At 53.0% G+C, this 24,158-nt stretch overlaps 1 long non-coding RNA gene and 1 pseudogene across 2 annotated transcripts in view; both read left to right on the top strand.

Moving 5' to 3' along the window:
* Positions 1–24,158, top strand: part of LOC311530633 (C-type lectin domain family 2 member D-like) — an 839,985-nt pseudogene that overhangs the window by 536,077 nt on the left and 279,750 nt on the right. The window lies entirely within an intron of this gene.
* LOC311530678 lies at positions 869–10,766 on the top strand. The gene is made up of 3 exons (XR_014714066.1): positions 869–939; positions 9,830–9,995; positions 10,701–10,766. It is a non-coding gene; the product is annotated as an uncharacterized lncRNA (long non-coding RNA).

The following is a 24,158-nucleotide window of genomic DNA, read 5'->3' as shown; positions in this document are numbered from 1 at the left end:
AAGTGGTTTTTAATTTATAATGGGGGGTTGCACTCAGAGGCTTGCTGTGTGGAAGGGGTCACCAGGACAAAAGTTTGAGAACCACTGAAATGGTTCAATTAATTTTTTTTTTTTCGGAAAAATTGGGTGTTTGATTCAAGGCAACCTTTTGTGGAAAGTGTCGGCTTTAATAAAAAACATTCACTGTCTTCTTGGAAAATTCAAAAACCAAAAATTGTTCTGTTTTCAATCATTCTGGACTAATTTTTTCTGATTCTGGTAGAAGATTTTCGTGGGGTTGGCCATTTTTGTCAGAAGTTTTTCTTGTTCTAGCCCTCCTGGATGGGGAGAAAAGCTTGAAAAGGTGACCCCTAAAGGCTCCACCACCAGGAGATCAAGAATAGAATAGTTGTTTTCAAAATCTCATCTTGTTTCAGCCAATCTGATGGTTTTGGGGGGCTCTGACTTGTGATTTTTGGTCACTGGGGGTTGGCCACATGGGCTAGAACCAGCTTGGCCAGGATCCAGATGTTAACCCCGGTGTAGAGGGCCCTGGCAGTGGCCCAAACCCAGCAGCTGTGGAGGACAGGAGAGAGATTTGATATGTTCCCTGAGGTTCAAATTAGCAAGAGAAGCGGCCGGGGAGACGCATTCTAAACTGGGGGATCAGTGACATTCAGGGTGAGGCAACATTGAAAATACTCCGCAGTGTTACAGTTACTTTGCTCTGACACTCTCAGCCCTGGTGGAGCAGAGCCCCCGGCCCTTCCCTGAACACACCCACAGACACCCCTGCAATGGGGGTCCAGAGCTAGGAGCGGGGCAGGGGGACCCCTGGGCACCAACTCCTCACCGCACTCTCCTCTCCCTGTTCTCTCTCTCTCTTTCCAGATCCAGCCAGCCGGAGCGGGGTGGAAGCTCCTCCCGCCCCACAGGGACCCCTTGCTGCAGCTGTCGTGAGTAAGTGTTGGGGAGCGAACCCCTCTCCCAGGCCGGGATCTCGGTGTCTGGGGTGGGGGGATTTACTGGGGGGTGTCTCTGTTCTGCACTCTCACAGCCCCGCTTTCCTCTCTCTGTTAAATCTCCTGGGGTGGGATCCACCTTCCACCCCTCCGCTGACCTGCCTGTGCCCCTCTCCTCTCTCTGCCAGGCCCCTGCCTTCACTTGGAGCTCTCGCTGGGGAGGGGCTGCTGCTGCTGCTGACTCTGCTCTGAGCTCTGCCTGAGGATGGGGGAGATGCACTCGGCCCCTGGAGGGGTCAGGAAATGAAGGTAGAGAGCATCTTGCAGGGGTTCCTGTTTCAAACCGATTGCTGCACCCAGGGCCTGCTGCACTGGGAGAGCCATTGAGGGCCTGATTCTGGGAGCTGCCTCCTCTGAGAATCGGCCCAGAGATGCCTGGGAACTAGTTCATGGTTTGAGATTGTCTAGCTCGGCATTTGTCCAACTGGGAGTCCTGACCCAAAAGGGGGTTGCAAGGCTATGGCAGGGGAGGGGGGGTCAAGAGATCACAAAAATATTCTCAGGGGAGGGGGGCAGGAGGGGAAGAGGGCTACAACAGCTGCCCCTCTCCAGCTGCCCAGCTCTGAGGGCAGTGCCCCGCCCGTAGCAGCCCAGAAGTAAGGGTGGCAATACCATGTGTATGTTTCTATGAGTCCGTACAGTAACTTGCTATGACTGTTTAGAGGTCGGGGGTTGTCATAGCCTGAAATACTTTCAAAGTGGGGCCAGCAAAAACAAAAGTTTGAGAAGCCCGGGTCTGGCTTATTCTGATACCTGTTGCTCCCAGCCTTCCCCCAGCTGGTTTTATAGAGCTGGTGAGGCTCTTCCTCCCCATCTAGTGTCCGATGATAGTAAAGCAAGAGGGAAAAAAGTGATCCAGGCAACTACAGACCCATTCATCTAAGCAAAAAGAAAAGGAGGACTTGTGGCACCTTAGAGACTAACCAATTTAGTTGAGCATAAGCTTTCATGAGCTACAGCTCACTTCATCGGATGCATTCAGTGGAAAATACAGTGAGGAGATTTATATACACACAGAACGTGAAAAAATGGGTGTTATCATACACACTCACTTCAGATGAGCTATTACCAGCAAGAGAGTGGACTGGGGGAAAGAAAACCTTTTGTAGTGATAATCAAGGTGGGCCATTTCACCCTCACAAATCTTGGGAGACAGGCCAGTCCTTGACTACAGACAGCCCCCCAACCTGAAGCAAATACTCACCAGCAACCACACACCACAAAACAGAACCACTAACCCAGGAACCTATCCTTGCAACAAAGCCCGTTGCCAACTGTGTCCACATATCTATTCAGGGGACACCATCATAGGACCTAATCACATCAGCCACACTATCAGAGGCTCGTTCACCTGCACATCTACCAATGTGATATATGCCATCATGTGCCAGCAATGCCCCCTGCCATGTACATTGGCCAAACCGGACAGTCTCTACATAAAAGAATACATGGACACAAATCAGATGTCAAGAATTATAACGTTCATAAACCAGTCGGAGAACACTTCAATCTCTCTGGTCACTCGATCTCTGACCTAAAAGTTGCTATATTACAAGAAAAAGGCTTCAAAAACAGACTCCAACGAGAGACTGCTGAATTGGAGTTAATTTGCAAACTGGATACAATTAATTTAGGCTTGAATAAGGACTGGGAATGGATGAGTCATTACACAAAGTAAAACTATTTCCCCATGTTTATTCCCCCACCCCCACCCCCCACTGTTCCTCAGATGTTCTTGTTAACTGCTGGAAATGGCCCACCTTGATTATCACTACAAAAGGTTTCCCCCCCCCCCAACTCCGCTGGTAATAGCTCATCTGAAGTGAGTGTGTATGATAACACCCATTTTTTCACGTTCTGTGTGTATATAAATCTCCTCACTGTATTTTCCACTGAATGCATCCGATGAAGTGAAGTGAAGCGCATCCAACTATACTCTTAGCCCAGCAAAAAGAATCTGTCCTATCTCGGGGCCTCACTTCTGCCCCTGCACTTATTCCCTTCACCTGGGGACAGGTTCAGTTGAGCAACTACCCCTTTCATGGCCATCTCACCCTGGGACAGCCTGAAACTGGAAACCTGTGCTCTAACAGGAACTGTTTGCAAGGAAAGGTGCTGAAGACACAATGGAAGAGGAAATCCTTTGGACTGGATTGAAATTATTCCAAAGGAAAGTGAATGAGAGAAAATGTCCAGCGTTACCCTCCTAGCGAAAGAAAAGAATTAAGGTCAGAAAGGACCATTCTGTCATCTTCTGTGTAACACAGGCTCTAGAACGTCACCGAGCGCTTCCTCCAGAAAACCTACGACATGGGACTGAGCCAGAGCACGTCTTCTGGAAAGACATCTCCATGCATTAGAGCCAGCTGGTCAGAAACAATCTTTCTTCTGCAGTGACGTGAAGTTAAAGGACATGGAGACGAAGAAAACCTCGACTCGGATTGTTGCTGGAGCTGAAGCAGAGAGGCCAGGACAAACACGGCTAGGGCCCAGGACTGACTATCAGCAGATTGGCCATTTTCTATTCCTGGCTTTTTGACCATGAGTGAATCTCTTTGCTTCTCTGTGCCTCAGTTTCCACGAGTATAAAATAAAGCTAATCAAGGTTCTGTTTTTTTCTCTCCTCTTTTTCAAGGCGGGACACTTAGATACATTTGGGGCCTGTCTACGCTACCGGTCTAGAATGTATTTGTAAGCTGATGACCCCCACATGTTGTTCAGAAGCTATGGATGACACAAGCTCCTAAGGTTGTTCTGTGCTTAGCCCCTATGGCACAGCTGGACCGGGCGGCCTTTTCTCACTGTGCTGTGTGGAGCAGGTTCTAGGCACTAGGGATATGAAGAGGCTCTCAAGGACTAATTCTTGAAAATCAATATCAATGAACTGCAACCCAAATAAAAAATCACTGCTGCTAACGTTGGTGGGTGATAAAATAGTAGCAAAGTGGTAACTAATGATGAGGACAGGGCAGTGACACAGAGAAATCGGATCCCTTATAAGCTGGACCCATTCAAAGAAAACAAGTTTGAAAATAACCAAAGGAAGGGTCCTATAGCTAGCGACAAAGCATACAGGCCACACCTACCGAGTGGGGAAGTGTATCCAGGAAAGCACTGACTGTGCAGAGGATTTCGGGGCCATGCTGGGCAAGCCATTCAACATGAGCACCCAGGGTGATGCTGTGGTGAACGGGGCTAAAGCCATCATTAGATGTATGAAAAGAGCAGTGAGGTGCAGAGGGAGGTGACACACATGAGGAAGACTGATCACGGAATCCTGCATCCAGTTTTGGCGTCCACCTTTGAAAAAAGATTTTGAAATATTGGAGATGGGGCAGCAAAAAGCAACGAAACGTTTTGAGGACTGGAGAAAAATGCCTGCGAATGAGCTATTGAAGGAGCTCAGCCTGTTTAGATGATAAAAAAGATCGGGAGGTGACGTCATTGAAGTGTTGAAGTGACTTCATAGAGAGAAAATATTGGGTATTAAAGGGCTCATTAATCTAGCAGAGAAAAGCATAATAAGACCCACTGGCTGGAAACTCAAAAGAGACCAATTCGTATTCGAAAGAGGGCACACATATTCAACAGTGAGGATGAATCACCAAAGGAGCAAACTAGAAAGGGAAGTGGTGGGAATTCCCCACCTCTTGATGTCTTCTAATGAAGACTAGATGCCTTTCTGGAATGTGTGTAGTCAAAAACTAGCTCCTATGCTCTACAGAAAGCATGTGATATGCAGGGGGTCAGATGACATGCTCTAATTGTCTCTTCTGTCCATAAAGTCTGCTAATTGATGAAAAGCTGAGCGTAGCATGGGGAGAAGCCTCTGATGTTTTACTCTGTTCGGCTTGAGCCCACAATGAACGCTTATTGAGAGGGGTGATCCAGGGGAAGCAGCTGAAACATCCAATGTAGCTGGACAGGGGCAGGACATCAGCACTGCAAGGGAGGGGTGGGTGTGGCAGTGACATCACAAGGGCCTTTGGCAGGACCTCAGCCTATTGGACAAAGGTGGCGGGGAGGCGATGATCTCACAGAGAGATCTTGACATCAGCCAGGCAGGACAGGGGTGCAGGACAGGGGCAAGCTCGGAGATCCCTGTGGCTTTGCTTCAGCACGTCTCCTTCTCGAGGTCTCTCCTGGAGGACTGAGAGAGCATTCACTTTCACATTCGTGAGCGCAAGGAGGACCCTCTTTGGAGTTTTCTCCTTTTCTTTTAGTGGTTTTGCTTGAAAACAGACATCCCTGTATAGAAGGTAAGAGCCTCAGAGAGGTTTGGAACCTGTTCAGTCTGATCCATCAGGTGCCAGCTGATTTTTAGGAATGGAACACACTAGATTGTGGGGGCAGCATTTTATTTCCGACCTAGGACTTTGTCCCCTAGAATTACTGGGGACATTGGGGTTTCTCCTTTTTGTTTTCCCTTTTCCTGTCTCTCCCTCCTTTCTCGTCTTCTCTTGCATTTTTGTCCTTTTCCCCTGCTTTGCTTTCACCACCAGGACCTGTCTGTGCGTCTGGAGTTGGGGACGGATGGGGGGCGGGGGGGTTGCACTCCAACTCTCATTGCGGGAGGCCCTCCCAAAGACATGTGGCTGGAATAGTGCTCTAAGAGTGACTCCCTCCGGTGGTGACCCGGGACATCTGGTGAGAACTCTCAGCTTTCTGCTTCTCAGAGTCTCAATGCTGATTGGGGGAGCTTGGGGCTATTGTGAGGGAGGTGGCTCAGGTTCTTGTTACCCTCTTTTAAGACCAAGGAAATAGGCCGTAACCAAATATGTATTTGATTGCTCTTGCCACTTTTCTCCATTCATTGTCTTGGAGTAATTCATGATTCTCTCTCTAATGGGCTAGTTCTTCTAAAATACTTACTAAAGAATTAGGTTTTAATAAAGCCAAATGCAACCCCATACCTCCAGAAACAAAGGAGTCAGGCGGCACCCTACAGAATGGGGGACTATCCGCTGGAAAGCAGTGACCCTGAAAAGGATTTTGGGGCCATAGTGGATGAGCTGCTCAACATGAGCTGTCAATGTGAAACTGTGTTAAAAAAGGTTAAAGCCATTCTTGGCTGGATAGAGTAGTGAGGATGGAAAGGGAAGTGAAAGAGCATTGGTGAGACTGATGTTGGAATGTTGAATCCAGTTCTTGTGTCCACATTTTGAATATTATGTTAAAACAATTGGAGAGGGTGCAGAAAAGATTCATAACTGAGTGATGGGGATGATGCCCTATAATGAGACATTGAAAAACGTGAAGCTGTTTAGTATATACAAGAGAAGAATGAGAAGTGAGTTGCTTGACTTCATGGAGAGAAAATGTTGAGTATAAAAGGGCTCTTTTATGTCGCAGAGAAAGGCACGACAAGACCCCATGGATGGAAGCAGAAATCAGAAAAAGTATAATGACAATAAGACCCAGATTTGTAAGAGGGTGGTTCGTCATTGGCACAAAGAACCAAGAGAAATGATGGCTTCTCCATCTCTTGATCTCTTCGAATAAAGACTAGATGCCTTTCTGGAAAATGTTTGAGTAAAAGAAAAGCCCAGCTCTTCTGACATACAGGAGGCCTTAGGATATGCAGTGTTAGGGAGCTTATTCCTTCACCCACTTACTTCCCTGGTCCTTCTCGCATGAACAGAGAGCAACAATACCCGAAGTCCAAAGGTGCAAACAATTCAATGTTTATTGGGGTGAACTTCCAGCAAGCATGATTCCAGTTTCCTTCCTTAGTATCCTCCTTCCCAGGTCTGACACCACAGAGCCTTACACCTGTGTCCCTGTTCCCATTCCTACCCTTAGCCAAACATGATTCCAACTTCCTTACTCCCATTCCCTGTTCCCATTTCCCCCTTTAGCAAAACATGATTGCAATTTCCTTACCCCCATTCCCTGTTCCCATCTCCCTTACCCACATGCCCACCCACACCCACACCCACTCACTTCCTCATTGACTACAGATTATGTAGTAAAACTTGAGTTCTGCTTAGCTATACCTTAACCAATCATTTTCCTGAAATTTAACTAACCAATCCTAACATATTGTAACATGATTATGTAACCAATTATATCCTACCACCTTAATTAGTTTACACCCAGCAAAATTAATTATACAGCAGACAGGAACAATCACAGAACCAGACAGAGATTATACAGACAAACAATAGCGAAGTGGGAACTATAATGACAAAACAATACAGAAGTGAGGATTTCACATCCCAGCGATTGATAAGTGAGTTCTTGCCAGACAGGATGCTATCAAACTAAGTTTTCTTTTACATTTTCTAGGCACTTCCCTTTCTCTGGAGGTGATAGAAACTATCAGGACAGGATTGTATTCCTAACAGCCGAATAGCACCTTATTTCTGTTCATGCGAGAAGGACCAGGGAAGTAAGTGGGTGAAGGAATAAGCCCCCCAACACGCAGGGGATCAGATTAAATGCTCGAACGGTTCCTTCTGGCCATAAAGTCGACTAACTTGTGAAACCTAATTGTGGCCTGGGGAAGAACCTCTGTGTTCTACTGTGTAGTCGGTGTCACCCCACAAGAAAGTGTCATTAAGTGGGGTGATCCAGGGGAAGCTGCTCAAATATCCAATGTAGCTGGACAGGGGCAGGACATCAGCACTGCAGGGGAGGGGTGGGTGTGGCAGTGACATCACAAGGGCCTTTGGCAGGACCTCAGCCTATTGGACAAAGGTGGCGGGGAGGCGATGATCTCACAGAGAGATCTTGACATCAGCCAGGCAGGACAGGGGTGCAGGACAGGGGCAAGCTCGGAGATCCCTGTGGCTTTGCTTCAGCACGTCTCCTTCTCGAGGTCTCTCCTGGAGGACTGAGAGAGCATTCACTTTCACATTCATGGGAGCAAGGAGGACCCTCTTCGGAGTTTTCTCCTTTTCTTGTAGTGGTTTTGATCGAAAACAGACATCCCTGTATAGAAGATAAGAGCCTCGGAGAGGTTTGGAACCTGTTCATTCTGATCCATCAGGTGCCAGCTGATTTTTAGGAAAGGAAAACATTAGATTGTGGGGGCAGTATTTTATTTCTGACCTAGGACTTTGTCCCTTAGAATTACTGGGGACATTGGGGTTTCTCCTTTTTGTCTTCCCTTTTCCTCTGTCCCTCCTACCTTTCTCTTCTTGCTTCCTTTGTCCTTTTCCTCTGCTCTCCTCCCATCACCAGGAGCTCTGTGGGTGGAGCGGGGGCCCCGGGGGGGGGTTGTGGGAGGCCCTCACAGAGAGGTGAGACTGGACTAGTGCTCCGAGAGTGATCCCCTCGGTGGTGACCGGGGCCATTCTTTGGGCTATTTGATGAGATCCCTTAGCCTCCCACCCCTCAAAGTCTCAACCTTGATTGGCTGAGGAGGGGGCTATTGACAGGGAGGAAACTCTGGTCTTTGTTGTTCTCTTTTATGACCAAGCAAATAAGTCACAACCAGTTATATGTTTGACCAATGTTGACGCTGCTCTCCATTCATTGTCTCGGAACAATTCATGATCCTCTCGAACATTCCAATTCTTCTGAAATAATTGCTGAATAATTACTATGAATAATTGTTGGTCTGTAGCTCATTTGAGAGCAACTCTGCTACTGACTGGCTGCATCAGCTAAGACGAGTCCCTGCTCCTTTCTCAGCCTTCGTTTCTCCTTCTGTCAAGGACGAATAACAATCCTCTCCCACCTACCTCGCCATGGGTGGATGCTGGGGATCCACTGAAGAGTGTCATGAGTAGCAGTGCAGACTGGGGGTGTCCTATCACACTGAGCCATAGCAGATTATGACCTAATGTTCGATTTCATTTGTATTTTATTGTTTTGAAATTGTGAAGAACAGCAACTACTTAGCTCAGACTGAAGCATCTCATCTAATTTTCTAGAGCATAGTGTCTCCCCTTTGTGTACGATGAGACAGTTTAATGTGCTGTGACGGACAGGAGATGCTCTTGTTTTGCAAACAAATATTTTTGCAAAGAATTTTCATCCTACTTGTTACGATTTCAAGAAACAAAGTGGTTTCGTCTGAATGGATTTTCTGACAGAAAACGGTTTCCATGCAAATGTTCACACCTTATTTCCTGGGCTTTATCCCTGCCTCCGGGGGGGTTGTTGTCTGTTAGAACAGGAGTCAGGACTGTTGTCTTCTCTTTCTGGCTCTGTCACCGCTTTGCTGTGTGACACCTTGGGTAGGTCCAATGGGAAAAGGGTCAATTCTCTAACTCCAGGCAGCAGGGAGCCTGGGTGAGATAAGGGATGTTAAGGCCGTCTGCGAAGGAGAAAGGGATGTTTCCAGGTGCTGAATGTCAAGAACTCTAAACTTTGCTAAAATGGATAGTCTCGAGAAACAAGAACTAGTTGGGGCCAAACTTTAACCATTGGTTTTTTTAAAGCCCATTCAGGGATGTGAGTCCCAGAGAGCCATGGAGAGGGGGAGCAACTTGCCCAAAGTCCCACAGATCAAGAGGCAGCAATGGAAGCAGGAGTGACCCTCCCTCTCAAAGGCAGGGGGACCAGCCATTAGGGCCTGGTTGCAATTGCCAGCTGTGGAAGGGAGTGTGCGGCAGTGGTTAGTGAAGGGGTCCATCCATGGCTCTGACACTCAGTGTGACCCTGAGCTGGTAGCTGAGGCCCGTTTGCCGTCAGTCGGGTTAGGATCCCATGGCTACAGCCCAGCGGGGTTGGGAGGCTCCAGGAAGGTGTGTAAAGTGCTGGGATGTCAGGATCCTGGAGGCGCTGTCACTTCTGCCCTAGGGCAGTGTTCTGCACCCCCCTGCTGCTGGCTGAGTTTCTCCGTCCCTTGGCAATAAGACAGACTCTTGTTTTCACAGCCAGTCGATCGCCCTCGTGTCATCACCCTGCCTGCTGGCTGGGCAGGGTAACTCCTGAGGTCACCACCCTCTCCAGCCTGCCTTGGGCTTGGAGAGTGAGGAGGAGGGCGTGGGACGTCTGCTGACCCTGAACATCCGCCATCCATCATCCCATCACTGAGAGCAAGTGAGTGGCATTCGGGTTCCTCAGTGGCTTCCCCTATCTGTCTGGGGAGAGGAGAAACAGGGGGAGAGACTATCTCCAAAGGGGGATTTCATTTGCAAACAGCTCCCAAGAGCCCCTCACTCTTAGACCGGGCAGGGGCTTCTCCAGAGCCGTCTCCAGTGTGTTTGGAAAGGTTCCAGCAATGGGGCTCCCAGCCCTTCCCTTGTGGGACACTGTTCCCCAGACTGAGAGTCTCTGAGCTGGGCCAGACCCTGTGAGCTGCTGAGCCTGGAAATCAAGGGGGAACAAGGAGGGCCCTGGTCTTCCTGTGCTTAGGGTCTTTGTGACTTTGATGTGGAGAATGGATTCGCAGGAGAAGTCCGGACTCCTGGCTTCTGTTCCTTCTCTAGCCTGGGTGGGAGAGTGGCCTGGGACGACAGGAGGGGGCTGCATGTCCAGAGTAACTGATGGTCTTTGGGACTGACCCCCTTGCTGGAAAAGGATGAGACTTCCTGGCTATTGCAGCAGCCGGGATTACGAGGGGGAACGTTGGGAGCAGATCATGCAATGAACTCCTGCTAGTGTGTGTAGATGGCACTCCCTGCACTTCTGTGGGGGCAGAAGGGGCTGCTGTGGTTGGAGCAGGGAGGAGGAGGGACGGAAAAGGCCCAGGAGTGAAAGGCTGCCTGGAGCCCAGACTCACCCCTGCTCCCTGCTCGGTTCCAGGATGGCCAGGCTCCTGCGGATGTTGCGGAGGAAGGCTCTGCAGGTGGCCCCAGAGCCTGAGGGAAGCAGCTGCCGTCTTCCCAAGGGGAAGAGCAACCCCTGCGTCCCCGCTGGCGGGGAAGCAGCTCCCGTCCAGGCCAGAAGGCGGAAGTGCCCGGCCTTCTGGAAAAGGAACCCGGCTCCCGGCGCAGGTGCCGAGCTGGGAGAGGCCCCGACCAGGCCCCAATGGAGCTGGCCCAGGCTGCGGTTTCGCAGACAGGACCCAGCCCAGGAGGGGCGCCGGGCAGGGTGGCTCTGGGGCTTGTTGTGTGGGCAGCAGCGGCCCCAGGAGTCCAGGCCTCGTTCCCATCAGGAGGCATCGCCCTGCCCGGTCTCTGAGGCCCTTCCAGCCCCCGCCGGCCAGGAGGGGGAAGGTCCCTGTCCCAGCACCGGCAGCTCAGCCTGGGACAGCGGCAGCACCTGGGCCTCTGGCAGCAGCCAGGCTGATGGAGGCCACTGCTTTGTTCCAGGTGAGGAGCCAGGCTGGGCTCCGGGAGGGCTAAGGACGGGATGTGAACACCCTGGGCCCAGACGCTCTCCCAGGGATACGGGGGGGGGGGTGTCCCCAGCCCAGGTGTCTGGCCTGAGCCATGGGAACCCCACGGACAGCAGCAGCCGTCACACAGCTGCCCCTTCCGCATGGGGACCTGGGGGTGGGGGCGTGAAGAGCTGCCTCCACGTTGGTCCTTGCTGCTCTGGGTGGGGGGAACAGGCACCTCCCCTGGAGTCCTGGGCAGGGGAGGGGGGCTCTGCTCTGGGCTTCTGCAGCTGTTGGGGGCTGAAGGCATCCCTGAGAGGGAGGTTTGGGGCCCGATCTGTCCTGGGTGCCTGAGGTGGGAAGGGGGGTCTTGAATCCTGCTCTGCCCACCACGCCCCTGTCCTTCCCTCCCTGGTGCAGGGACCCCCCTGGATTCGGAGCAGGAGGAAGGGGTGGACGTGGCCAAAGATGAAGCTGCTCTCAAGGTCATCCGAGAGCAGCTCCAGTGCAGAGATAAGGTACAAATGTTCCCCACCTGGGCTTGAACCAAGATTGCCCTGTCTCTTCCCAGCATCTCCCCCCCGCCGAGGATCTTGTCCCTCCTGATCCACCACCCCTAATGGGGCCCTTTTACATCCGTGATGTGGGACCCCCAAGATGGGGGTGTTTGTCTCCCCACAGCCAAGGTCATCTCCCCCCACAGGAACTGTTCCAGTTCCTGATCCTGCTTGTGTAGGAGTAGTGGGGGATTTGGACAATAGGCGGGTCCCCACAATCCCCCATTGAGGCCTGAGCCCTGGAGCTGGTTTGGGTGGGGTAGGAAGGTCCCTAGGTAAGAGGTTCTCTCTTGCTATACCCCACTCCCGGTGGGTACAGGATGAGGGGCAGCAGCTCCTGTTCCTTCAGGCCATCTACCCCGCATGTCTGGCTGCACGGGAGAGAGGGGAGGACACGCTGGAGCCGCGCTGCTGCAAGGCGGCTGTGGTGAAGAGGATCGTGGTGAGTGAGACACGCCATACGGCAGCTGGAGGGAGGAGAGAGACATGGGTTTGGCAGGGGTATGGCCGGGCTCATGGGTGGGGACTGGGTGGTGTTGGAGGGGGCAGCAGAGGACAAGGATTCCTCGGGCTGAAGACTTGGGAGAAGAGAAGGGAGAAATTGTGAGATTGGTCAGTAGTGGGCAGGGGGGGAATTGTGGGGCTGGAGGGCAGCTGAGAGTGGGGGCCAAGGAATCACATGGTCCCAGCTTGGTCGTCGGGATGGGCTGAATGGGGGCAGTTTTGAGAGGAAGGAGGAGAGAAGGGGATTGGGAGTGAGCTGGGCAGGAATCCGGGAAGGGGGACAAGTCGGATGGGCAGGAAGGAATCAGAGGAGCGGGAGGTGGTGGGGGATCCTGCTGGCTGGCCATGTGGGGCACTGGCTGTGTCATCTCCTCACTGGGAGGTGTGAGTCGGGCCTGAATCTCACACGCTTCTTTGTCTCCTTCGCGTCTCACAGGAGCTCATCGAGGAGCTTCCCGATGACTCGTCACCCAGCGCCGTCCTCGCCCACTCCCTGGCTGCAGTGGGCAATCTCTGGTACCGAGACAGCCCCTCCCCCCCATCCCGTGGGCTCCCCTCACCCCAGTGCTGCTCAGGCCCAAGGCTGGGAGTCACCGTCACTGTCCCCCCCAGGTCACCTCCCAAGACTGGTGCCTCTGGCAGAGATGGTGGAGTGGGAAGGGTCACTCTCTCCTGGCGGGGCTGTTCTTTTCACTCCCATAACATGACAGGGGCCTTGGGGAGGGGCTCACTCCCGGGCTCAGATACAGGACGGGCAGCAGGCTCCAGGGAAGAGGAGCTATTCCTGTCCTGCCACTGTCTGTCTGGGATGCCTTGGCCTTGTCATTCCCTAGCTAAGTGCCTCGGTTTCCATTCTCGCCAGCCTGTGCCTCTATCCCTGTGGCTTGGTGTCCGTGTTGGCGACAGTCCCACCCCCGTACTGCACAGTCTAATAGCAGCTCCTCTCTCTTGCCAGCACCATGAAACCTGCCCTGGAGCCAGCCCTAGAGACCCACCTCTTGCGAGCTGCCCTTCACTCCGTCTTCACCCTGGACACGGAGAAGGACACCACCGACATCCAGGTACCTCCTCCTCCTCCATCCTCTTACTTTTCCAGAGTGGTCCTTGGTCCCTGCTCCCTTGATTTGCTGGAGCTCCAGATTTAGGGGGGGGATAGCAGAGATGGAACAAGCTGCAGGGTTGGATCCTTCCCTCCATCAGGGAAAAGATTACCCCTCCCTGGGGGATTTTTCTTTCTTTCTTTCTTTCTTTCTTTCTTTCTTTCTTTCTTTCTTTCTTTCTTTCTTTCTTTCTTTCTTTCTTTCTTTCTTTCATAAGCTGTGTTTCGCCCAGAAGCCCAGCTTCCATCCATAGCAACTTGGCTGTTTCATACTCTTCTGCCTACAAGGCCCTCTGCAGAGACCTGCTAAGCTCATGGATTAAAGGTCCAGGGGTCATCAATTCTTGCAAATTGCCTGCAGTGGGATGTGAAGGAGAGAGGCCAGGATATGTGTTTTTGGGAGTCTCCCCAGTGCTTCCCAGAGACCCCTCTTCCCATCCTGTGGCAGGTGTAGGCTCAGGTTTCCTAACTCTGACCCATGCTTTGCAGGCTCTGCACAAAGTCATCCCAGAGGTCCTGGATGCCATGCTGGGGAACCTGCTGGCAGAATCCCCAGACACAGACAGGCTCCACTTCATCTTGGAGGTGAGCCCCATTTCACCTGACCTCTTTGGGGGACTGTTAAGGTGAGACTGGAAGATCCATTTTCTACTCTATCCTCCCAGCTGGGTCCCCAGTGGGCCGTCCTTGGTTGGGGTGGTCAGCGCAATGCAGTGTCAGGTCCTTCCTTCTTGAGGGACAGAGGAAGGAGCTGGGACTTCAAGCCAGAGCTCTGCCTGGTTCTACTGAGCACTAACCACAGGGCTCCTAGCTGTCTTGGGGAGTGAGAGTCTGAAAACCCACCCTTCCCCCACTCCTCCAACACACACACCCCATGAGATTCGGGAGATGGTTCTCAGAGAAGAGGCACATGTTCCTTCCTAGAGAAACAGGAGGAGCCCAGGGAATCAGCCCTTCCCTCTGATCTGCTCTGAAATTCCTGGGGGGATTGTGTTCTCAGTCACTCCCTACATCCCCCCCAAGGATTTTCGTAGCAGGGAAGGGCTGAGGGTTCAGTCTCCTTTCTGGTGAGCTGTTCAGGAATCAGGAGTTCTGGGAGGATGGGACCAGCCCTGACCCCGAACATTGTCCCAATCTAGAGAGACGCTGACAAGTTGTGACCTGAAGGGTACAAGCTGCGTCCTGGGGGAAAGAATCCCCTTCTAAAGCTCTGCCACCAAGGACTCAGCTATTCCCCCCTACGCAGAATGTCTCAGGCCCCTGGGGCTGGGGGCGTGGGGGGCTCATTTGCAAAGCAGGTGCACCTGGCCACTGAGTCTGACCTGCCTCCTTTCCCCACAGGATATCAACTTGTGGGTCGTGTCCAGGGTGTCGCAGGAGCGAGCCAGGGCCATCAGAAGCAGCACAGCCTTGCTGAGATAAACAGTCACCCTCCCTGAGTTTGACGTAAGTGAGCTCCGAGCCCAGCTTGCTGGCTCCAGGAGGAGGCGGGCTGGCTCCAGTGGGCTGCAGGATCTGCTGCTGCCTGGGCTGTGGCTTAGGAGGGTTCTTCATGGGGAGGCAGAGTCAGAGCAGGGACTGAGCTAGGCTTGAGTCAAGTTCTTCTTGTCCTGGTTCAGTGTTGTCCCTGGGCCTTTAAGGGGCCCACGCTCCAGCCCCTGCTTGGCATCCCAAAGCAGCTCCGGGCTCCCTTGGCAGCAGAGCAAATGAAGGCTCGATCTCAAGCTCCTCTCCCCCAGCATCTCCTGCAGAGGAGCTAAGGGGAAGGAGCCCTCTGGCCCAGGGGAGCTGAGAGGAAAATGCTGATGGAGTCCCCTCTGCTCTCCCTTCCATTAGATCTCAGCCGAGTTCCCTCGGATGGGTCACCATGTGGCCCAGCTGGCTCTATTTGTCAGCGATCCAGACAAGGACATCAGCCGGCAGGCCAGGGAGGGGACTTACCGGCTCTACCAACTGCTGCTCCAACAGAGGGGTAAGGAACCCAGCTGGGACACGGAACCCAATAGGGGACTGAGAGTGACCACAGGTGGATAATGGGACCCCAGACCATTTCTCTCAGACTGACCCCAGCTGGAGGACAAGTCTCTCTCTGCCTCTGTTCTTCCCCACTCCACTGTGCAGCCACCAATGGGATTGGAAGGACACAGAAACTGCAACCAGAATGAAGAGAAAAGTCTCTCTCTCTCTCTCTCTTCCAGGCCTGACCATACATGAGGTGGAAGATCTCTGGTGCTATGACTGGCACCAGGACAGAAGGCTCTTGGGCTACAAGAATACAGCCAGAGTGGGGGAGGTAAGGGCACTGTGCCAGGGCATGACACAGCTCAGGGAGTGTGGCTGGCTGCGTTCCCTGCAGTGGATGCCTCCTGGAGACAGGAAAAGAGCCCACTCCTTATTTCCAGCTCAGAGTTCCTCATCCATCAACCAGTGGGACAGGCTGGTGCGAAAGGTCCCCACATTGGAACCTCGCTAGTTGCCATGATTTGAGTGTCTTACATGGCTGCATTGCTAAGTGGCATAAGGAGGATCCCCGGATGGGTGAATTAATATAGGATTATGGCTCTGGGTGTCTCTCTGCTCCTTGTCCCCCTGGCTGATCCCCAAGTGTCTGAGAGGAGAGCCCCAAGTCAGTCAGTCACGATTGCTTGATCAGACCCTTGTTTAATTCCCTGCACCCTCTAGAAGCAGAGAAAGGAGGTGGGGTTTGCCCAATTCCATTGCTGGTCAGGAAGCAGAATGCCCCAACCTGGGAACTGGGTAGGGGACATAGTGAGCTCCAGAGCCAATATGGACCACATGCGCCCCCCTCATGTCTCCAGACCCGGCCAGGGAATGGCAGAGTATCTGGACCTCAGCCACTGTTCCAAAGAAGCACATTGTCACTGAGCCAAGTTGCGGCTACTTGCTGCACAAGTAGAAAACCAAAGACACCCCCCCGCCCCGTCTCACAACTGTGGTGAGAATATCCAAACCTTCGAACACACCGTAACACAGTGCCCCCAGACTGGAGTCAAAGGTGAAATGGGTGATTTCCACAACATCACAGAGGAGGCCTTGGAGTGGCTTCTGGATCGAGAAGGGCATCGACAGAACGCTGCTCCACAGACGCCCCGTGAGAGAGACTGTGTGAGCTTGTCCCACCTCCCACAAGCTGAATTGCTGCCGCAGAAGAAAAGTCTCCGAGGAGTGTCTGGGATGGGGCCTGGGCCATGAGTCTCCTTGTCCTTATCAGGCTGCAGGTTGGATTCCCTGTGAAGAAACCAAGGAGCTGCAGAGGCCATTCCCAGCGATGAGAGACATCACTAAGCTGCGGGGAAGAGACCTTTGGTCTGTCAGCTCCAACCCCCTCGCCCCCCACAACACACACACACTCCTCTAGCCGCTGAGGTGCAGGAGATCTCTCTGCTGGAAGCAATACAGGGTCCCCTGTCGTCTCTGTGCCCTGCACAGCAGAGTGGACCTGCTCACACACATTAGAGATCCATTTCCAGCCCATCCTGGCCCCTGCCATAAATTGCCCTCCCAAAAGAGCCACTGGAGGCTTTGGTCCCTCAGCATCTGCGACCTTTTAATGAAGGGGCTTCCCTGAGCCCTGGGACCCTGAAAGCCTCCTGGGGAATGAACTGCCTTGGCCACAGCAGCTCTCTTCCCCGCCCTTTGGGGCACTAGAGGCCATTGTACCGCCAGGACTTGGAGGCTGGCTGTGGGCAATCTGCTCGAGCCTCGTGTCCTCTTGGTTTTAGGTCTTTGGAAAATTCTTTTCCATTGGGCAGAAAAGATCCTTCCTGCAGACAGGAGTGCTGGCCATCCACGACCCCCTGCTGCGTGTCAGCCAGGCTGGGCTGGTGCTCGTCTACTCCCTCCTGGGGGAAGCCCAGCAACTGATGGGGGTCACGGTAAGCAGCTGCAATCGACTCAGAAGCTTGGGGTGGGGGCCGGGGCCTCATTCCCATCCTATCACCATTCGCTGGCCTGGTGACAAGGAACCTAGTGGGGACTTCTGGACTTCATGGACTTCTGTTCTTAGGATGTGGTGCTCTGCTATCACTCCTGGGAAGGACAGGAGAGTCCCCTAAGTGCCCTCTGGGAACCTTTCCTGCCCCACAGAGCTGCCCTCATTTCCCCATAGCCTAGTGTCCATGTCACCCGAGCCACCATCGAGAGTTACTCCCTTCCCTGGCAGCCTGGGAGGCCAAGGACTGACTGGTGCTGGCGACTGACCAGGAAGGGCTGAGGCACATGGGCGTGGGAAGCTGGTCTTGCTGCTGATAGGGCTGGACCCGCTCTAGAGAGAACGGGAGGATTCAGTCAGCAGGGGCTGCTGACCTGCCCCGTTCACCAGGGCTGCCGTCCTGTGGCTTCAGCTTTTGTCACTGGGGTGACTTGGGGAAAGGTCTCAACCTGTACCCATCCCACTTCACTGCTGCCAGAATCCCTCCTGCCCCCCGCTACCCTGCTAGAGCCCCCTCCCTGCCCTACCTGGGTGGGGATGGAGGTAGGGGTGGAGGAGAGGGTTCTACGAACTTGAGCTGTGTCCCCAGGTGGGTTGGAAGTGGAACAGCTGTCAGGGGCACTGATGGGGAGGTGGCAGAAGCTCACCCTACAAGGGGGGGGGTTGGCACTGGAGGTCACTAGAGAGGACAGCAAGCCTCCATCCTGGGGGTCGGGAGGGTGAATCCACCACTCAGACATGAGCAGCTGCTGGGTGGAAATGATGGTGCTGGTTCCAGGTGCCCTTCATCCTCCCTGATTCCTGGGGAGTGTCTCCGTCTCTGCCATGTTCTCGTTCCCCTGCAGCACGAGGATGTCACAGCCAAGGTCATGTGCCAGCTTCACATCATCCGGCACTTGCACCAGATGCCCGAGGCGCTGCAAGGGCTGTGGCTCGTCTGATGCTCTGAAAGGTTCCCCTCCCTGTTCAGCAAGTCCCGCTCCCTGCTGCAGGTACTGCTCTGTCTCACTGTAAATGGGGGGCTAGTGGAAGCAGAAATGGAGACCCCTGGCACTCACAGAAATTCTCTCCCCTCTCTGTGGAGCTGGTCCTTCCCTCGGCCCCTCAAATTCCTTCATCTGGGGCAGGAGTTCTTTCCCTCGCACCCATACCCCTCCCCTCTTTCCTTGATCTGACCCCCATCCCATTCCCTGTGCTCCCAGGCAGAGATCTTCCTGCCCCATATGACGCAGAAGGACCTTTGTGTCAGGGCGACAGACTGTGTGCCCAACTGAAGCTCAGGAAGCTCCACATTTGAGGAGGTGAGGATGGGACAGAGGTTCAGGGCTAGCTTCATCTCCTGCCCTTTATTCTTCCTTTGGCCCTTCTCTGGGCTCTCCGAGTCTGAGATGAAGAGGAGCCTCCTCCCCCCGTGTCTTCTAGGCCCTGGGGTGTGTGACAGCCTCCCAGATGGGTGCAGTCAGAAGCTGAACCACCTCAGGGAGCAGTGGGGGCAGGTCCCTTGTCAGAGGAAACCAAGCAGTGGTAGTTCTCAAAGAGGCTGAGAGGGAAGACCCCGCTCCCTCCTGGAGGTAAGAGCCATTGGGTTTCTTGGGGGAGAAATGGGATCCCTGCTGCATAGCCTGGCTGGGAGCTTCCCCCATCCCTGGGACAGAGACATCTCCATCAATGTGCCACCCTTGTTTTTTTCCGAGCAAGAGGCTCCCCAGAGAACTCCTCAAACCTGTTCTCCTGGGAGCGTTTCTTGGAGGAGGCTCCCATCCCTCAGTCTCCAACTCCATCACGCAGTCTCTTTCACCTAACATCTCCGCTCTCCAGCTCCACTTCCCGCAGCAGGACAAACGGACCTTCAGCTCCTAGAGAACGGACTCTGACCTCCTTCTGATCAGCAATGGGGTTTCACGATCCCCGCAGCAAACCTGTCAGCCGGGCTGGACCGGATTTGAAGGAGAAGGGTATCTAACAGGGTGGCTTGGCCTATGGCTGCCTAGCCTGGAGCTAGGGCAAATTGATGACCAAGTGAGCCCCACCTGAGAGGAAACAAGGGAAAACAGCAGCAAAAGTCCAGAAGCAGAGCGAGCTGTTCAGTAGACGGCCTTGGGCCAAAACCTGGAGTCCAGGGTAGGACTGGGTTCTCTCACCGTCCCTAAGGAAGGGGACATAGAAGACCATAGAGACCCAAGAAGGGCAGGCCGAGCCGAAATCAGGCTGAGGCAGAACTCCCCACGAGGGTGGAAGGCCTTGTTTCTGTTCAAGACATTTTTGGACTTTGTTTGGAAGGAGCACGACCCAGGAAGGAGTGGACTAGAGCACAGTCACCTGGTTGGAGGGCTGAGTTCCCAGCCAACAAACTGCAAGAGTGAGTATGAGCGGGGTTGCTAGCCCAGCGAGAAAGCGGTGACACGAGTCCTGGCCAGCATCTAGCGGTGAGTGAACTCTGGTACGCACCTGCTTCCATTCTGGAAACAGCCTGGTATTGGAGAGTGGGTGGGGAGAGCAGGGAGGTGGGAGGGGTTCCTGAGGCTGGGGTGGGGAGGAAGCTGTGGGGCTGGGAGGGGAAGGACTTGGCCCAGCTCGTGGGAGGGATCCTGCTGGCTGTGTCTGGAGCCCTGTGTAGCCTCTTCTGTGGGAAGTTCCCATGGGTCACTGGGGCCTGAATCTCTCCTGCTCCTTTGGTCTCCACAGGAGACGTCTGGTGAACTGCCCTTGGACTGTGGGCCCAGCACCGCTCAGAAATTATTCGCTACCTTCAGAGAGACAGGGCACAGCTCAGCCTGTTGGGTAGGCTGGAGACTCACACTTCACTCGAACACACAACGCTGAGGTGCTTTGGGAAGCACAGTAACAAAGAAGAGATTTAAGTGGAACTAAGCAAGAGAAAGAGACAAATTTCAAACAGACAAAGAAAACAAAACACACTTTGTAGTGACTTAAACTGAACCTTAACAAGTCACAATCTTTGCCTTAGCAGTTTCCAGACTAACATCCCAGCTTTCCTAACAGACCTTCTTTGATGTCCCTGTAGGGTACAAAACGTCTCTGTCGAATCCGCTGATTTGATTGCTTCGCCTTCTGGTTTCAGACCCTTTGTTCTCCTTCTGGGCTGCCTGGACCCTGACTGTAACATCTCTCTGGCCCAGCCTCTTACACAGATGTGTGCTGCAGCCAGCCCAGTGCAGGGAGCAGTGGGGACAGATGATCTCATCCTGTTAGACCAAGAAACAGGGGTCCCAATGAGGCTTAGATGGAAGATCCCAGGCATCTCCTGGAGGTAAGAACCGTCCACTCTTCTGGGCACTTGGGGCTGTTGCAACAAAGAGGGGGTTCCTGTTCCATAGCCTATTTGTCATCATGACTGTGTTTTTTTATTCTCAGAGGATGCGTCCGGGACCCTGGAGACTGTTTCGTGCAGGAGGTTTGAGCAGGGAGAGATCACTCACTGTCCTGACCCATGGATCATTAACCTGGCTCTGCAGGGTTCCTGGGAGCAGCCACCCTCCAGCACGCCACCTGGAAGCCTACGAAAAACTGCTTAGCTAGGACTGACGAAGTCCAGACCCAGTTTGAGGCTCCTATTGGCAGAGTCCCAGAGCAGCTAATCGGCCCTCAGGACCTCCTTAAACCAGCAGCAGAAACAAGCTGTCTGAACACCTGAGCTCCTCCCCGCCCCCTCTGGACCATGTGTTGGCTGTTCCTGCTCCCACTCCCCAGGCTTGATTTCCTGGCATCCTGACTCGGGGTGACTCATCTGACTTGAGGTGCTGAACACAATTTGGTCTTTTGCTTCTGCTCTTCCAGTGTCCTGACCCAGCTGACTCTCGACTCCTTTCTCGTGAGTGTGGACTCTGCCTCTGACCACTAGGTCTGGCCTCCCATGACCCGGCCGTGACACTGACTTTTCTACAATTCCTCCAGTGCCCTTTTCTGCTCTCCAGCTCTGCTCTCCCAGCAAGACACACCGATCCCTTGGCTCCCAGAGTCCTGCTTGCCTGCTAGAGCAGGAGGGATTGGATGGGTCAGGGGTTCTGGGGGGAGCCTGTTAGGGGGTGGGCATATGGAGAGGGGTCAGGGGAGTCAAGGGACAGGGAGCAGGGGGGGTTGGATGGGGCGGAGGTTCGGGGGGGGGAAGTCAGGGGCAGGGAGCAGTGGGGGTTAGATGGTTTGGGGATTCTCTGGGGGCAGTCAGGGGACAGGGAGTGGTTGGATAGGTGTGGGAGACCCGGGGGTCTGTCAGGGGGCGGGGGTGCGGATAGGGGGCGGGGCAGTCAGGGGACAGGTATGGGGGGAAGTTCTAGGGTGGCAGTTAGGGTGGAAGGGTCTAAGGAGGGGGCAGTTGGAGACAGGGAGAAGGAAGACTTAGATAGAGGGCAGGGTCCTGGGAGGGGGCGATCAGGGAACAAGGAGCAGGGGGGGTTGGATGGGATGGCGGTTCTGTGGGGGGCAGTCAGGGGGCAGGAAGTGGGAGGGAGTAGATAGGTGGCAGGGCTACCACTCCCCCCCCCACCCTTGGAGTGTCCTCTTTTTTGAAAGTTCAAATATGGTAACCCTAACCTATGGGCCAAGCCTCCACTCCTGAGAGTTCAGGCGAACCTCCCCCTGTTCTCAGGGAGCCTTTGGCTTTCGTGGCTGGGCCTGCCTGCCGAGACAGAGGACTCAGTGTTTCCATCAGGCTGCTCAGTTGCAAATGCAGCCACCCAAAGATGTGAAGAACGGAAGCGAAAGAGCAAAGCTGGACCCTCCGCTGAGGTCCTGCCATCAAGTGAGCACAGCCTGGGAGACGAGGGAAAGCTCCAAGGTGGCTGGTGGCTGCAGGGATCCAGGGGAGGAGAAATAAATAGTTCATGATGAATCCTACGGGCTTTGTCTTGTGTGGTGAAGGGGTTAAAATGGGTCTAGTTACTATCACATTCAACTTTACAATCGCTGTGTCTGATTGAAGGGCAGGTCTGGAAAGGTCAGAGATCACTCTAGGAGCTTCAAGTCTCAGATTCTGTCCCTATTGCCTGCTTTGACCAGCTGATCTCACCCCAACACATCCCTCAGGAGGTCGCAGTGGTGAGCTCTTTCCCTCTTTTTCTGGATTAGCCGCCAGCATGGGGACGGGATACATGTGGCCAAGGAAATGGAGAGGCATGGGGGTCACTTGCAGAGGCATGCAGAGAACTTGCAGAGTTGCCTGTTAATGCAGCTCCTATGGGGGAAGCACGGTAGGGTACCGTGCACTCACGGGCACCATTTCCAATTTTGGTGGTGGCGGGGAGGATAATTTTACCATGATTCAAAAGGCTACTTAGGCTCCTGAAAACTCTAGTGTTTTGACAGATAACTTAGCAAAGAGCTGACAGGACCCACTTGCCAGACTGCTTTTCGGGGAAGACAGCTATAAGAATGGATCCAGGGAATGGTTCTGTATCTCTGAGCTGTTTGGACACTTTTAGGGAACATTCCAGGTGCAAGACAGAGATCCCCAAAGTTATCCTGGGTAACCCTGAGAGACTTATGGAAAACTAGCAGATACCTCATCTCTGCTGTCACTTTGCACTGACAAACTTGGACTCTCCGAACCTGTTCATGTATTTTACCTGCTTTAACCTCTCAATAACTTTCATCTATAAAAGAAAGAAAATTAAATAAATGACGTAGTTACACCGATATAGGGCCGTAGCGTAAACCCGACCTCAGAGTTGTCCCATTGAAATGGAATTATTCACAGCAGTCATTAAAGTGAAACATGCACGTAAGTGTTTCCAGGCCCAAGATTAAGGCCACAGCGTAGGAGAGGTACAGATGCAAGAAGAGAAGAGCTGTGCAAAAACTGAAATGCCACTTGGAACTTGGCCCAAACAATGCAGCATGACAAATAAACTCCTCTTGTTATACAGTAATAGAGCTGGTTCAAAATGGTTTTACACTCACAATGCAACCTTTTAACTAGAAATGCCACTTTGGATTACATTGATCATTTGAAAAAAGTTCCCTTTTTAAAAAAACATTTTGGATTTCTCTGCCCACTTGAGAGAGAACGTGGAGTTTTTCCCACCAAAACTAAACAAAAATTTGATCATTAAAAACATTTTCAAATAAGTTAGAAGAATATCGGGGGTGGAGGGGAAGTGGTTTCTTCTTCAATTTTCATGACCCTCTCCACCCACGCTATTTTTGACCAGTTCTAATTATGAATAAATGTCTGTCTGTCCATGAATGATAAATATGTCTGCTTCTGAAACATTTACAAACAACGGCTCTCATCAGGAACCCTGAGGTCACATTACGCAGAGAAACACCCAGGCCTGCGGGGTTCACATTCACAAAGACATAAACCGCCCCAGGATGGGAATGTCACACATAACACAGTGTGACTGGCCCGGGTTGGTGAGGTGCATGTTTTGCTGTTGCTGGCAAATTGTGCTTTTGTGAGGTGGGGGGCGGGGGGAGTTATATTTGCAAGGAGTTCTTCATCCTCTCCCACTCTCAGCCAGGGGTGCCCGAACAGGGGAGACAAGGGCCCACCACTTTTTACTGACCATAAGTGTGAGCGACTGGATGAGGGGGGACAGACGGGAGCCGGGGGGGGCGGTGTTTTGGGGTCAAGGGGGGGCATGAAGTGGGAGCTCAGGGAGAAAGACGGCATGAGGGGTGGTCTCGGAAAGGGGCGCTTTGAGGGGGCTGGACCTCGAGGAGAAGGGGTGGCACAGGGGCTGGGCCACAGTTTGGGTGCCAGCAGCCCCCCCCCCCTTTTAGGAAGCTTTTGCCCATCTTGCCCTCATCTCAAATAAATTTGTTACAGTAAGAAAACTTTGAGCAACAAGGAGACTCAAAGACCCACAAT

This window comes from Lepidochelys olivacea, assembly GCF_965140295.1.
Source record: "Lepidochelys olivacea isolate rLepOli2 genome assembly, chromosome: 14".
NCBI classification, from domain to species: Eukaryota; Metazoa; Chordata; order Testudines; family Cheloniidae; genus Lepidochelys; species Lepidochelys olivacea.
The sequence above is the reverse complement of the archived record's forward strand: the minus strand, read 5'-3'. Positions and strand labels throughout refer to the sequence as shown.